Below are 15,028 nucleotides of genomic sequence, written 5' to 3'. Positions count from 1 at the left end.
AAATTTATTCACATTTTTCCACCTCACTACACTTTATGGCTTCGTCACCTTCCTGGTGTCGGCCAGCATAGCTCGATTCAAAGTCCAAGTGGACATTCCGAGTCAAGGTGTTTCAATATTGGTCAAATTGTATACATTCTTGTGTACCCAATTTTTTGTAAAAGTTAAAATATTTCAAAGTGATGGTGGTGATGAATATACAAGTAAAAATTTCAAAGTTTTCTAGCATCAAAAGGAATTTCACATCATAAATCTTGTCCTTACACCCCAAAACAAAATAGCTTGGCAGAGAGAAAACATAAACATATTTTAGAAACTGCCATCACATTATTGCAAACAGCCAAACTTCTATCCAAATTTTGGTTTTATGCTTGTTTTGCAGCCATATACTTGACTAACAAAATGTCTTGTGTGACATTAAAGATGCAATCTCCTTACAAGTTGTTGGTTGGTAAAATTCCAACCATTACACATCTCAGAGTTTTTGGTTGTGCATGATATCCATTACTGAAACCCTATATCAATTCTAGACTACAACAAAAAACAACAACTTGCATTTTTTTGGGGATGTGCAGAAAACTATAAGGGTTTTATATGTCTAGATGGTATCACAAATAAGATTTTCATCTCTAGACATGTCCTTTTTAATGAAACACAATTCCAATCCTCTAAAACATCATTTGAGATACATCAGTCAACACTACCAGTATCCAACATACTACTACATTTACTTGCAACATCATTACCATCAGTTTCTCTGCATAATTAGGTCACATTAGCATCATCTCATATGCATTCATCTTCATCTAGAGCATCAGAGTCATTGAATCAAACATCATCTAGAGCAACAAAAACTTTATCTGCATCTACAACCTCATAATTATTGAAAACACAATTATGTAGTTCCTCAAATTCTATTCAAACACTCATATTACAGTACTCAGTTACAAGTACACATTCATCAATGACAGAACCTTACCAAACTAAAATTACACAGTTTCCTATCCTTGTTAATCATGATTTCTAACAAGAATAACTTACTGTCATTCTTCTAATCTATATCATTATGCAACCAATGCAGACAAGAACAAAGAGTGGCATTATAAAAAGAAAAGCATATTCTACTTAAGTAGCTGCAAATCATACACCCATTTTAGAACAAAAAACATTCAAGGCAGCTGCAAAAGTACTAGAATGGCAAACTGTAATACAAAAGGAGATTGATGTCCTTAATTTTCAGAAGACATGGTCACTAATGCCTTTTCCACAACATAAAAATCTTGTTGGATGCAAATGGGCGCACAGAATAAAGAAAAATGCAAGTGTCAATGTGAAGGTATAAAGCAAGATTTGTTGCAAAAGGATACAGTCAATAAGAGGGAATAGACTATGGAGAAATATTTAGTCCAGTTGTTAAACCAACAACAATTAGACTAATCCTGGTATTGGCAGCTCGATTCAAATGGTCTCTAATAGGGGTGGGTTCGGTTCTGTTCGGTTCGGTTTTTTGCGAAAACCGTAAACCGAACCGAAATTACTGTTCGGTTCGGTTCGGTTCGGTTTTCTATCGGTTTGGGTTCGGTTCGGTTTGTATTCAGTTCGGTTTTCTCGGTTCGGTTTCGGCCCGGTTCGGTTTTTTTTTTTTTTTTTTTTTTTTTCTTTCTTTCTTTCTCCAAGTAGCTTAAAAAAGTATATGAAAACAACTTGCATCCATTTTGTAATAAGTCCTATTTCAACATAATCGTCAAGACTCAAAATAAGCATTCCAAATTTCTAATATAATCATAGTCTCAAAGACAATGAAAATAAACATTCAATTCAAAGTTCAATTATAATCAAAGTTCAATTAAAGGTATGGATTCTGAGCTGATGTTATTTTTTCATGCCTGCCATTTTAACAACCATTAAAAAATTTAACTGTAACAACCAGGTTTCTAGAAAATTTAGTCTTGAGCTGCCATCGATCGATGAAGTTTTTATTCTTCTAGTAATTAAATTTATTCTGTTTTGCTTCTGCAACAGTCTAATATTTACGAGAAGAACAAGAATTCCTTCAGTTTTGTAATATGAAAAAACATTTTCATCGTAAACTCAATTACTAGGTCAAAAGGTTACTGAAATATTTCTACTATTCTCTTTACTTCTTCTCCTTTGTATCATGTACCGGGGGTGCGGCGCAGGCTTGGAGATTCTGGCATTTCCCTGCAACCAGTTTGCTGCTCAGGAACCAGGAAGTAATGAACAGATTCAAGAGTTTGCCTGCACTCGTTTCAAAACAGCATTCCCAATTTTTAGAATTTCATATATGTATAATTGTTCTATATCAGTGCTTATTTATAACTCCCGTTAGGAATTTTGCAGGTTAAGAGTTGTAGATGTGTTCTTGGACGTTTTTGTAATTATTGCACATTTTTAAATTTACCATTTTTGTTCTTGTGTTAGATTGAAGTAAACGGGTTTAATACTGCTCCGTTGTACAAGTTCTTGAAGTTAGGCAAATGGGGATTCTTCGATGACGATATCCAGTGGAACTTTGCTAAGTTTCTTGTTGACCAGCAGGGGAAACCTGTCGGTCAGGGCCTCAGTCTGTCATTAGAAGGGGCTATAATCACTTCTGAGGCAATAATCGCTTTTCCCAAAAGTGACTATGTCCCTATTAATGAATCACATGAGAGAGAGAGAGGAGGCTCAGGGCCTCAGGCTGCGCGAGACTGCGAGAGGGTTACTACTGGGTTTAGGCCTAGGGTTCATGAAAGAACTCTGAACTGAAGAAGAAGAACTGAAGGCAGGGAAGGGAGGGAACGAGAGTCTAGAGAGAAGAGGCTCAGGGGAATGAAAAATAAGGAGGAGGAGGGTTAGGGTTACAACAACTTACAGTCATACACCGGCGGCGTTACAGTTCACCAGCCACTACATCTGTGGATCCCACCAAATCATTAAACCTGGCGGCTAAGGGTTTTGTTAAAAAAATTAAAAAATTAAAAATAATTTCACAAATCCTGGAGGCATGAGGGTTCGAACCCATGCCTGCTGCTTGTAAAGTTTCACTGAAACCAACTTGGCAACAGGTTCTGTTTTGTTATGATTGTATGACTAAACTATTTATAAATATTCAAAAAAATTATATATATATATCGGTTCGGTTTGGTTTCCGAGCCTCAAAAACCGAAACCGAACTGGTCAGATTCGGTTCGGTTCGGTTTTTTTCGGCCTCGGTCCGGTTCGGTTGTCGGTTTTTTTTGGTTTTCGGTTTTTTGAACCCACCCCTAGTCTCTAAGACAATTGGATGTTAAAAATGCATTTTGACATGGTTTTCTTCAAGAAGAGGTATACATTGAACAACCTCCAGGGCTTCAAATTTCAAATCATCCATCAAATTATGTCTGCAAGCTTGAAAAGTCACTTTATGGACTGGAACAAGCTCTCATAGCTTGGAATGAGAAATTTACAAGCTTCACAAGCATATCTTTCTTTATTTATTCAACACACATCACTAGGGATATGTTGATGATGTGATACTAACAGGCAGTGATCCTCAGTTGATTTAAAATGTGATTACTGACTTTACAAAAGAGTTTGATATGAAGTATCTGGGAATTTTGAACTATTTCTTAAAGTTACAAATATGCTACAGTTCTGATGGTTTATTTGTTGTTTAATCAAAGTATATAAAGGAGTTAGTGGACAACATTGATCTTCAAGACTGCAAACTTTGTGCCATTCCATGTCTTCCCTATTACAGATTGCTCAAAGATGATGGCAAACCATATCACAGTCCTGATCAATAGGTGCAATACCTCACACTCACCAAACCAGACATGGCTTTCTCAGTAAATCGAGCTTGTCAGTTCATGCACAATCCAATGGAGTCTCATGTTATTGCAATTAAGAGAATCATCAAGTATCTTAAGGGTACTTCAAAGTACGGAATTCATTTTAGATCAAAACCAAAATATCCACAGTCATATAGTGATGCAGATTTAGATGAAGATCCTAATGACAGAAGATCCACTTCTGAGTTTGTTGTCTTTCTAGGTTCAAATCCTATTTCATGGGCTTCAAAGAAGAAACACACTGTCTCTAGGTCTTCAATCGAAACTAAATATAAAGCTCTTGCAATCACAACTACAGAACTTGCTTAGATAAATCAATTATTATGTGATTTGCATATTCCACTTATACTTCCACCTATGATACACTGTGACAATGTTGCAGCCATAGCTTTGTCTATAAATCTAGTGTTTTATGCCAAATCTAAACATATTGAAATTGTCTATCATTTTGTCAAAGAAAGTGTAACAAGAGGAGATCTCCATGTACAACATGTCTCTTCATCAAACTAGTCAACTAATATTCTAACAAAAAGGTTGTCTACACATTTATTTCAGCTACATTGTGGCAATCTCATGCTAAGCTCACTTAAGCATGAGATGCAGGGGGATGTAAGAATGATGAAGTTAAGAATCCAAGTAATCCAAGTGAAGAAAACCAACATCCAAGTGAAGAATGAATCAATAGTTCAATTGATTGACACTTGTCAATAGATGACATAGGTTGTTATAAGGTAGTTAAACATTAGCTTTCATAAGAAGCTTTGATTAGTCATATACCAGATTGTACAAGAAGATTACTCCATTGTCAAGAAATAAGAAAACAGTTTTTTCTCTCAGCTCTCTCTCTCTCTCTCTCTCTCTCTCTCTCTCTCTCTCTCTCTCTCTCTCTCTCTCTCTCTCTCTCTCTCTGCATTCTTTCTACAATTTCTTCAATATTTCTGCAATCTTAACACTTGACCCCCAATATATAATGAAATGCAATGGGTTCAAAGCATCATATACCAATCATGTGCCAATAGTTTATTAACCATAAATCATCACAATATCGATCAAGGATATCGAATTCAAGAATCATAATATTTATGCAAGCATACCACTCAATCAATAATAGAATCTGAAACATATAAACTGTAACAATATAAGTAAATGATTAGATATAAGTGAATGACTAACTTATAGAGTTCTATTCAAATATTAATCCCTAAATCCCTTATCTCGACTCCAACCAAGCTAATATTTCTTTCCTCAGTTTTTCTCGAGCTCTTAGGCACCCTCAAGTCTAGAGCTGAATGTCGGAGTAACAAGAAATGACAGGCAAAGCAAATTTTAGAATATTGTAATATAAAATCACCGTCCACCATCTCTACCAAAGAGAAACTGCAGAAAAACTGATATGTTTTCCAGTTTTGCGGACAGAATATGAACAACTTTTTTACTTATCAAAACTGAACGAAAATTTATGAGTTTATATTCATTGGATATCTGGAAGAATCACGAGTTGAAATAGCATGTGCAAAAGAATCTGTACCAGAGTTTTACACGGGTTCAAAGGGACCCTTTTGAACATGGTTTTAACCCATTAAATATAAATGAAAATTTTCGTTTTAAGTACTTGATTTAAAGCTTATGAATCCCTCTTCAATCCTACGGAAAGAATATTTTGAAAATAAGCTTTGTGATGAAAGAAAATACGGACGAAATAAGGGACTACGAAACTGAAAGTTATGAAATCTGCACCAAGAAATTATGACCATTTCGTAACTTCAATTCTTATGATTTTTCAAAGCTTCAAGTAGGGTGGTAGAAACACGAAATAGGCACTCAGAGGATTTTTTTTTCGGATCAAAATAAAGAATACAAACATGATAAAGCAAATTGAAAAGAAATACTCAAGACACCCAATAGGAAATGAGTCATTATTGAAACCTGAACCTAGATCTTCCACCACCTGCTTTATAGCTGAGATTAGTCAGCTGTATAGACTGCTCATAGAGCAATCTAAAATCCTGTATAGACTGCTCATAGAGCGATCTAAAATCACCAAACTGCCACCTGCAACTACAGAGTCTCCACCACAACCCTAGCTCCTCCGCCTCCTTCTCAAGGTTTTCACCGTTTTTAAAAACCCTCCACTTCCTGGTTAGATAGTCTACAATAGTCAGCATACTAGTGTCACTAAGCATATAGCAGATCATGTACTAAGCAGGGCTGGGCAAACGGGGCCTGGACCCGCGGGTAGGGGCGGGTCCGAGCGATTCGGGGCGGGTACGGGGCGGGTCCTGTTTTTAAAATCCTGAAACGGGGCGGGGCGGGGCGGGTCCATGTCATTTGCGGGGCGGGACGGGTCTTAATTGCTGAGGAAACGGGTCCCCGACCCGAACCGTTTCCACCTTCCAAAAATTTGAGATTTAATTTGATCCGTTGGTTTAATCTGATCGCACTCAAGTAAGAGTCTCAGACTCTGCCTGCCAGACTCCCACAGTCGACACCCCACTCCCCAAATCTCCTATCCTCTCTCGTCTCAGACCTCGCTCGATCGTCTCAGACCCCACTCCCCAAATCTCCCCTCCTCTCTCGTCTCAGACCCCTACTGACTCCACTCCCCAAACCACCACCTTCTCCACCATTCCTCTCCTAACACCCACCGTCTTCTTCGTCCTCCTTATCCTGCACCCCAACGCAGACCCAGACCCAGACCCAAACCCACGATGCCCTCACCCACCGAACCCAAATCTTGCAAGATCCCACCGCCCTCAACGCCCAATCGGACCCAGGCACCAATTACGGATACTTTCATCGTTTCAGTGCTTTTTCCGTTGTCGTTTTGAAGTGGGTTGGATGCGTTTCGGATCTCGATCTGGATTCTGGAATTATGGATACTCGTAAAAGAGAGCGGCTTGAAGGTTTTGGCTTTCACTCTAAAGGCACCTTCAAGAAGAACAAGCAAGGTTCGCTCTTTACTTTCTCTCACTCTGTTCTTGTGATTTTGGTAGATCTATTGTTTTTTGTTGGTTTGGGTTTGAAGCGGGAGAAGAGGGAAAGTATCATAGGGGGGAGATCCAATTGGGTGTTGAGGGTGGTGGGAACTTGACCCAATTGTCCAGCATGATGGGACTCAGTGAGAGAAATGATGAGAATGAGGATGAGAAGATCAGTGAGGTCGAAGATCGCCTTAATTTGATTCAGGAGAGGATCATGAGTTGGGAGGTTGATCGTCATTGATTTGGTTCATCCGGATATAGTTCCTGAGCTCAGAGGCATTGCAAATTTGATGTTCAATTGCAATTATGATCAGGAGCCGTCACTCAAAAACAACCAGAACCCGCCGTCCCCACTCCTACGCCAAGCTCAGATTTGCAGAGACTGGAAACTGGAAAAATTGGGAGATTTGCAGAGACTGGAAAAAATGAGAAATTAGGATTAGAATTTCTGGGCTGTTAGTGTAAATTCATGGCGGATTAAGGGTTGAGATTAAGGGTTAATTAATCTCCCTGTGAAATTGGATTCACATGCGATTTAGGGTTTTTGTGCGAATTTGTATCCCTTTCCCCTGCCTCTAATTCCTGGAGGACTCTAAATGTTGATTTTTCCAATACTGTTTATTGGTTTTGAATTTTATGGATCTGCTTATAGATTGTAGATTTTAAATTGTTTGGTATTTAAATTTGCAGAAATTTAAGAGTATTTGATTACCATAGTTTATTGATTGCAATCTGTGATTCTGTGCAGTTTTTGTGCAGATTGCAATCTGCAATCCGTACAAATTTTTTTTTTTTTTCAAACAACCAAAAAAAAAAAAAAAAGGTTCCGTGGACCCGGCTCGAACCGGCCCGTTTCAACCGGGCCGGGTAATGTCCAGTTCTTATATTAGAAAATGTAATCCCCGGCCCGGCCCGCCCCGTTCTCTTTGAACCTAGGTCCGGTCCGGTCCCTTCAAAATTGGGTCCTGCCCGGCCCGTGCCCAGCCCTAGTACTAAGCATATAGCAGAAGATAATCACAAAATGGATTAGGAAAGTGATAATAGCTCAATAGTATACATTTTGTGTATTTAAATTATACCCATGAGCAGCCGCTTAGTAGTGCGGTCTGGTGGTATTCATATTTACTTGTAAGCGATATTAAGGGTACAAGTCAGTAATATAGTTAAAAATACAGTTAGTAAGTTTGTTAGTATTTGGTTAGAGTAGTTAGGATTTCTCTTATAAAAACAGAGTGTGTGATCTTTATTCAATCAGTTAATACATATCCTATTTTCTCTCTCTAATATCTCTGTGTTCATTCTTCTGTTCATCATTTCTTCTTAATTTTCCCTTCAATTCCCAAATATTGTAATGTAATTAACATAATATCGGAGCCACCAGGCTCACGCCATGGATTCTGCTGGTTTCTCTTCGTAGTAGTTTACATTTTTTTTTTCCTAGTTTAGTTTCTCTTCAAATTTCCATTAAATTTTCAGTGCTTCCACGAGCCTGGGTTGATTGTTGCGATTCTTGGGGGGTTGCGTAGTTTGCTCTTGAAATCAACCGTGGATTGGTCGAGGTCGACACTCTTGATTGCGATGATTGCAGAGTTCATGGGGATGCAGACAGCCTTGCCGTCGAGCCACTCGGTATTGGCGGTGCATATGAAGAATTGAGATCCATTGGTTCCGAGACCAGCGTTGGCCATGGATAAGATTCTGAGTCTGGTGTGCTTCTTGATGCAGTTCTAGTCGCCAGAGCCAATTTCTTAGAGGTTTTCGTACGTGGCGGAGTCCAACGAGAATTGAACCTTTTTTGGTTTCTCTTAGTGGGAGGAAGAAGATGAGTAAGTCGCCATTGGGGACGACAGAGATGAAATCGTGAAAAATGGAAATTTTCATCGAGTTCTTAATACAGGGAAAGAAGATGGTGTCAACCAATTTTTAATTTTGGGTCCAGTGGAATCCTTTCATCCCAATCGGCGACTGCTACTACTATTGCTACTACCATTGGGGAGATTCTTCTTCTTCTTCTTCTTTGTGTTCATCACTTGGTTCGATCTCTTCTTCTTTTTCTCGCAAGCGGCCTCCTTGGAGAGATTCTTCTCGGCACGGGTTTCTCAGCGGATTATGAGTGAATCCTCATAGAGCAAGATGTATTGAATATAAAGATGATGAAGAACGATATGGCTGATCTTTTGAGGAATGGTTTTGACATCAATGCTTAATGCAGTCCAAGTGTTTGAAGAAAGTCCCAGTTCACAAGTTTCATTTGAAGGTTATGTTTTCAGTCCATTTTCTCTGAATTCTTGAACAATTATAATGGATCTTTTCTGGGTTTTTCAATTTTTTTGTTGCTAGTTAAGAATTATGATTCTACTACTTAATTGTGGCTTATGTTGTCGTTTGGAAGTATATTTGTTTAAGATTTGGGTATTCGTCTTTCTGTGTGATCCCAATTTCAAGAATATTGTTGGATTATGGAAAGTGGCATTGCCAGTTTGAGTTTTCTTTGGAAGTAAGGCACTATATGCCCGTGATTATGTCAAAACAAAGTTTGAGCAGGCATATCCATTCATTTTGAAGTGGCTTATGCAGTGTGAGAGTATATTGTTTCTTTTATCAATGCCTGGTTGGATTGCACCTTAAGGCCCTGTTTGGTAGATCGGATAAAGGATCGGATAGGATAAGTTATACGGACTCGGGTGTTTGGTGTTCACTCGTACTAAATAAGCGCCGGATTAATTTAACCGGTCGAATAGGATAACACGGTATACACCCGCTTAATAAAACCAATCAAAACGCCCGGATTATTTAGTCGGGGAAGAAGAATATGGAAGAGAAAGGGAGGGAGTTTGGGGGTTGTGGCAGAGAGAGCTGGGGAACAATTATTTGGGATTCTTCTGCAGTCGGGGAAGAAGAAGGGAGAGAGATGGAGGGTGTTTGGGGGGTGCGGAGAGATCTGGGAACAAAAAAATGATTTCACTGTTTTTAAAAAAAAAAATTTAAGTTTGATTCCTCCTATCTAGTATAATACCAAACATAGTATAAATAATACGGTCACTAGTCCGATACTGCACCAAACACCCGACTAATTTAGTCAGTACTATCCAGTGGCTATTTATCTTATCCGACAGAAATGGTCAGTACAGTCCGAGCTGCCAAACGAGGCCTAAGGGGCTTTGATAGCTTAGTTCGGATGGGGACAACTTCCTTCTTTTCAATTATATGGTGCAGTATTCTCTTAGTACTTGCTATGGCCGGGATGTTCAAGTTTCTGATTGTGTTGGTCTTTGCTGCCTTGATTGGACTTTTCATTGAGTTCATGCTCTCGATTTTTCTGCAAATCTTGATATGTTTGGTAAAATGGGTATGGATTCTTGGATTCTTATGTTCATTATCCATTTACTCAAGAAGTTTTGCAATATCCAATTCTTGTCTCTCTACTTCACTGTTTTTTTTTTTTTTTTTTTTTTTTTTTTTTTTTTTTTGCAATTTTGTTGAGGAGTTTGCAGTGATTTTCCCTCATCTCAGCCCATAATGTCGAGTCTAACCAACTCAGTTGTTAACATGAATCTACAGTAAGTCCGGTTATACGATGAAGTTTGAAGAAGTAAACGGTAAATCCCACGAAGGGTAATTCTGTGATGTGGATAGGTAAATCCCACGAAGAATAGAAGAAGTTGTTAACGGTAAATCCCACGAAGGGTAATTCCCTGATGTGAGTAGATAAATCCCACGAAGGGTAATCCTACATAGATGTTGATTTTCTGTTGTTGAAATTGTTAAGAGTAGTTGTTTTTTGGTAAAATCCACAAAGGGCGATCCCGTGGTACTCTAGTTAAGGCCGATGCCACACTATAATTTATTAATTTTCTGTTTTAAAGGCCCAAGCCAATGTTAAATAAAGTTGTTGACGGTAAATCTCACGAAGGGTAATCCTGCAAAAAATTGTTGTAACCTGCATGAGGGTGTGTTACAACTTTATAAGAGGTTATTCTTTGATTGAAGCTCCTACGAGAGGTGTAGACATCAGTTTGAGGGGCTGAAATTCTTTGGGAAGAACCAATATGAAATTGCACTCTTCTTGAGTACGAATTTAGGTTCTGACATGTCAGTTTAGTGAGCAAGTAGCATTTGTGCAAGTAGCATGTTTGAGTATGGATACCTGTCAGTTTAAGTATGGATTTAGGTTCATATTTGTGGGACCGCAGTGAGAAGAAAATGAGGAGCAAAAGCAAGCTCAATTGCTGCAATCTCAGGGCAACAAAACCCTTTGCAATAAAAAAAACATCACCAAAGTCAAACCGGAACAAGAACACTCTGTATTGCGTCCATTTGTCCATATTTCAATGTTTGCTATTTGAGACTTTACTACAATCTTAAATCGGGATACCTCAGTTGAGATTGAGGGGGAGTATTATGGGAACAAGTCAGTGATACAGTTAGAAATACAGTTAGCAATACAGTTAGTAAGTTTGTTAGTATTTGGTTAGAGTAGTTAGGATTTCTCTTATAAAAACAGAGTATGTAATCTTCATTCAATCATTTAATACAAATCCTATTTTCTCTCTCTAATATCTCTGTGTTCTTTCTTCTGTTCATCCTTTTTCCTTAATTTTCCGTTCAATTCCCAAATATTGCAATGTAGTTATCAAGTGAGAGGTTTTAGATTCGATTCTCACCAAAAGCAAATTTGAACCACATTGTTATGGCAAGCCCATTGTAAGGCTTAGCTCACTTCCTCACCCCTTAGTGTAAATTCTATCGTTTGTTAAAAAAAATAATAAATAAAAAAAATTATACCTACGAGCATGTTTGCCTTACTAATACATATATTTTAGCCCTCATAAGTTTGATTAGTTAGGAGAGTTCATTATTCAACTGTTTGATTTATCTTGACTAGTTTACTTTTATTTATCTAAATGTATGAGAAAGAGAATGCAAAGAGGAGGCCACGTGGTCCAGTGGATTAATGAAGTAAAAATGTGCAAGTACAACCCCGGGTAGTTGGGCCAGAAATAAAGGGTCCAAGTTAAAAAGCAAGCAGCTCACTTGCAAACAAGGTGCAAACAACAAAGAGTCCTTCGTCCTTCATCCTTCGTCATGTGCAACTGAGTCAGCGACATCGCCAGGTGCAAAAAGCCAGGACCATAGAGAAATTAGGAATCCAGTGACATAAGCATGCGTTCTGGATGGGTCGACTCAGTGGAAGCGGAAGCAGGCATCTCTGCTATCAGTTAGTTTCCAATCTTTAGAACTCTTTGTTTAATTTAGTTTATGGAGAACTAATCTCCCTAGCTTAGGCTAAGGGGAAAAATCTATATTAATTACGATTATGTAGTTTATTATTTTGATTTTATTCTGGAGTTTTAGTGTCAATTTTACATTATGGATATTTCAAGGAATTTCTTATTTATTTTATTTTCGAATTGATGAATGTTAGTTATAATTCATAGGTTCAATCACGTTTTTCTTATAGTTTTGTTTCACATTCTTTCTTTTAGTGAATTGAACAAATTAGTAGACTGGTATGATTTCGATGGAAAATTTTCTTAATATTATTTTGTTGCCTTAGGTACAAATTATTTTTGGGATTATTTCTATAGGGAATTGAATTGGTGTTTTGTTTTGAATAACTATAATGAAAAATCACTTTTCAAACAGTTTTATATTGAAAATATTTAATTGCCATATCATCCGACTGAGATCATTTTACATTTGTATCTCAGTTGAGTTATAATGAATCGAAATAATGAAATTCAATAGTTGTATGTAGGTGGAATCCGAATGTTTTAGTGTTTTAATTGTTGAATTTTTCTTCTAAAAGTTAAATTGTAACAAATTCTGCATTTTTTTTTTTCAACACTTTCTTAGGAATACAAACATTTAGACTTTTAAGTTTATACTACTACACGACACCTGCACATAGGTTGAGCAAGCAGAAACAAAAATGATAGGAAGGAATAATTTCTCTATGTTGGTTGGTAGGTTTAGCTAGAGAGTGACTTCTCCCTCTTTTGTTTGGGCCGAAAAAAGATAAAAGATAACTATCTGATGAAGTATAAACATGGGCCGACATTTCCCATTTCAGATATAAAAAATACAAAAGTATAGATTAGGACTCTGTTCGATAAAATGCTTCATGTACTTGGCAATGGGTTGGCATTTTAGACTCGTGAGGGATCCTCTTCTTTTTTTTTTTTTCTTTTTTTTTTGTCTTTTTGAAAAAAAAAACGCAAGAAGGAACAAGAAATGAACCAATCGTGAAAAGATGTTAATTAATCAATTAATTAATTTTTTTAACAAATAATATTATCTACATTAAGAGATTGATTGCCTTTGTTCAAAACTATTTTTTTTTAATTTTACTCACGCGAGTTTTATAGGTGCAGTTCACGGTGTAGGGGTTGATCCTGCAGAATAGCTACTATTTTTAGAGGCGTACAGGCAAGAAGCTTTGAGATGTGCTGTTTTTCCATTGCATTATTTATTTCTTAGTGAGTGACCATATAGATCAAACTTTCTTCTTAGTGATTTAAACTATAATAATTTACTTCAATCTAAGAGTTCAAATGTAATTTTTCAGTGAGTTTCGATTATAACTTCTAGCAATAAAGGTTTGGTACATTTTCTTTTGCCATTGAGATTTATTCTAATTCACGCTCTAAATCATATTTGCTGATTTTTTTAGTTGGTCACTTGTTAAGAAAATATTAAGATAACGAGTTTGGCATAGTAAATACTAAATAGTATCCCTCTTATAAGTCTAAGGTCCCGTTTGTTATTTGATCTTATTCACTAAAAATTGTTTCACTTTAAAGTTAAGCAAGACTGCTTTTAAATGCTACTTTTATATAAACTAAAAAAAAAAAATAGAGTTGAGCCTAATGAATATTTTTTTATTCTGTAATACCCTCGTTAATTTTTAAATTTAACCTTATTTATCGTTGTACCTACATTTTACCCTTGGAAAACAAAGTGACGACCACCACCTACTACTACAACCACTAACCTTACATCACCACCATCATTGCTACAACCACCACTAGCTCCACCATTAGAACATGCCATTAAACCAACAACCGTAACTGTCACCACTGCCACCATCACAACCACACCTACCACCACCTACGACTACAACCACTAACCTTACATCACCACCATCGTCGATGCAACCACCACTACCTCCACCACTAGCACCACAACCGCGACTGCCATTACCACCACCAGCCATAACTGTCACCACCGCCACCATCACAACCACAACTACCACCACGGTCACCTCAACCACCATAGATGCTGCAACCACCTCTACCACCATTGTAACTTCTGCACCCTAACCACCATCACCACTGCTACCCCTGCACCCAACCACCACACCCTCCAACATTTTGCTACCATCACCACAACTACCCTTGACACTGTTGTCATTGCCAACACCCCTACTACTACGTCTATTTTTGTTGTTATATACAATTATTTCACCTTTATATTGAAATTTACCAAACGCTTTTACACTGCTTTTCATTTCACAACACTTTTAAAATACAGTTTACCAATTACTCAACTGCCTCTGTCTTCTGCCTCGCTACATGCAAGCTGAAGCTCGTTAGCGGATCCAAATCCACATGCCATCAGTTTATGTCGTCGAAATAATCCACACCAGATCAAGGAAGACTTGCCGTGTATGGACAACGATGACATCCGTCTTCTGCCTCGTCGTCTTTGTCCTGGAGGATGCTGTCGGGAATTACGAATTTTGAGCGATCGAGGATGACGAAAATAACGAAGTGAAAGAAGAGTAAAGGGATAAAGTGGAAGAGATAGGTTTAAATTGAACATAATTTTTAAAATATGAGTTAGTTAATTGATTTTATTTGTTGAAACAATTAAATTAATATTATGTTTTTTTTTTTATCATTTTATACGATCACAGTTGTTTTACATAAAAGTTTACAAAACACTATAATGTTTGTTTTTTTTTAATTTATTTATTATAGTTTACCAAATATTTTACTATTTTATTTCATAACTGCTTATTCTCATAACTCAATAGAAACAATTTTTTTTCAAAGCACTGCAATACAAACTAGCGCACTATGTTTGAGAAATACTGAAATGGGTAGCCAAGAACCAAATCAGGTTAAGTCCACCATCAAGTCTTTCTTTTTCTCCTTTTCAATTGGCAGGTTACTGTCAATCCAATCAAAGTGGCACTGAAATTTACAACGC

This window comes from Pyrus communis, chromosome 9 (assembly GCF_963583255.1).
Source record: "Pyrus communis chromosome 9, drPyrComm1.1, whole genome shotgun sequence".
Taxonomy (NCBI): Eukaryota; Viridiplantae; Streptophyta; class Magnoliopsida; order Rosales; family Rosaceae; genus Pyrus; species Pyrus communis.
The sequence above is the reverse complement of the archived record's forward strand: the minus strand, read 5'-3'. Positions refer to the sequence as shown.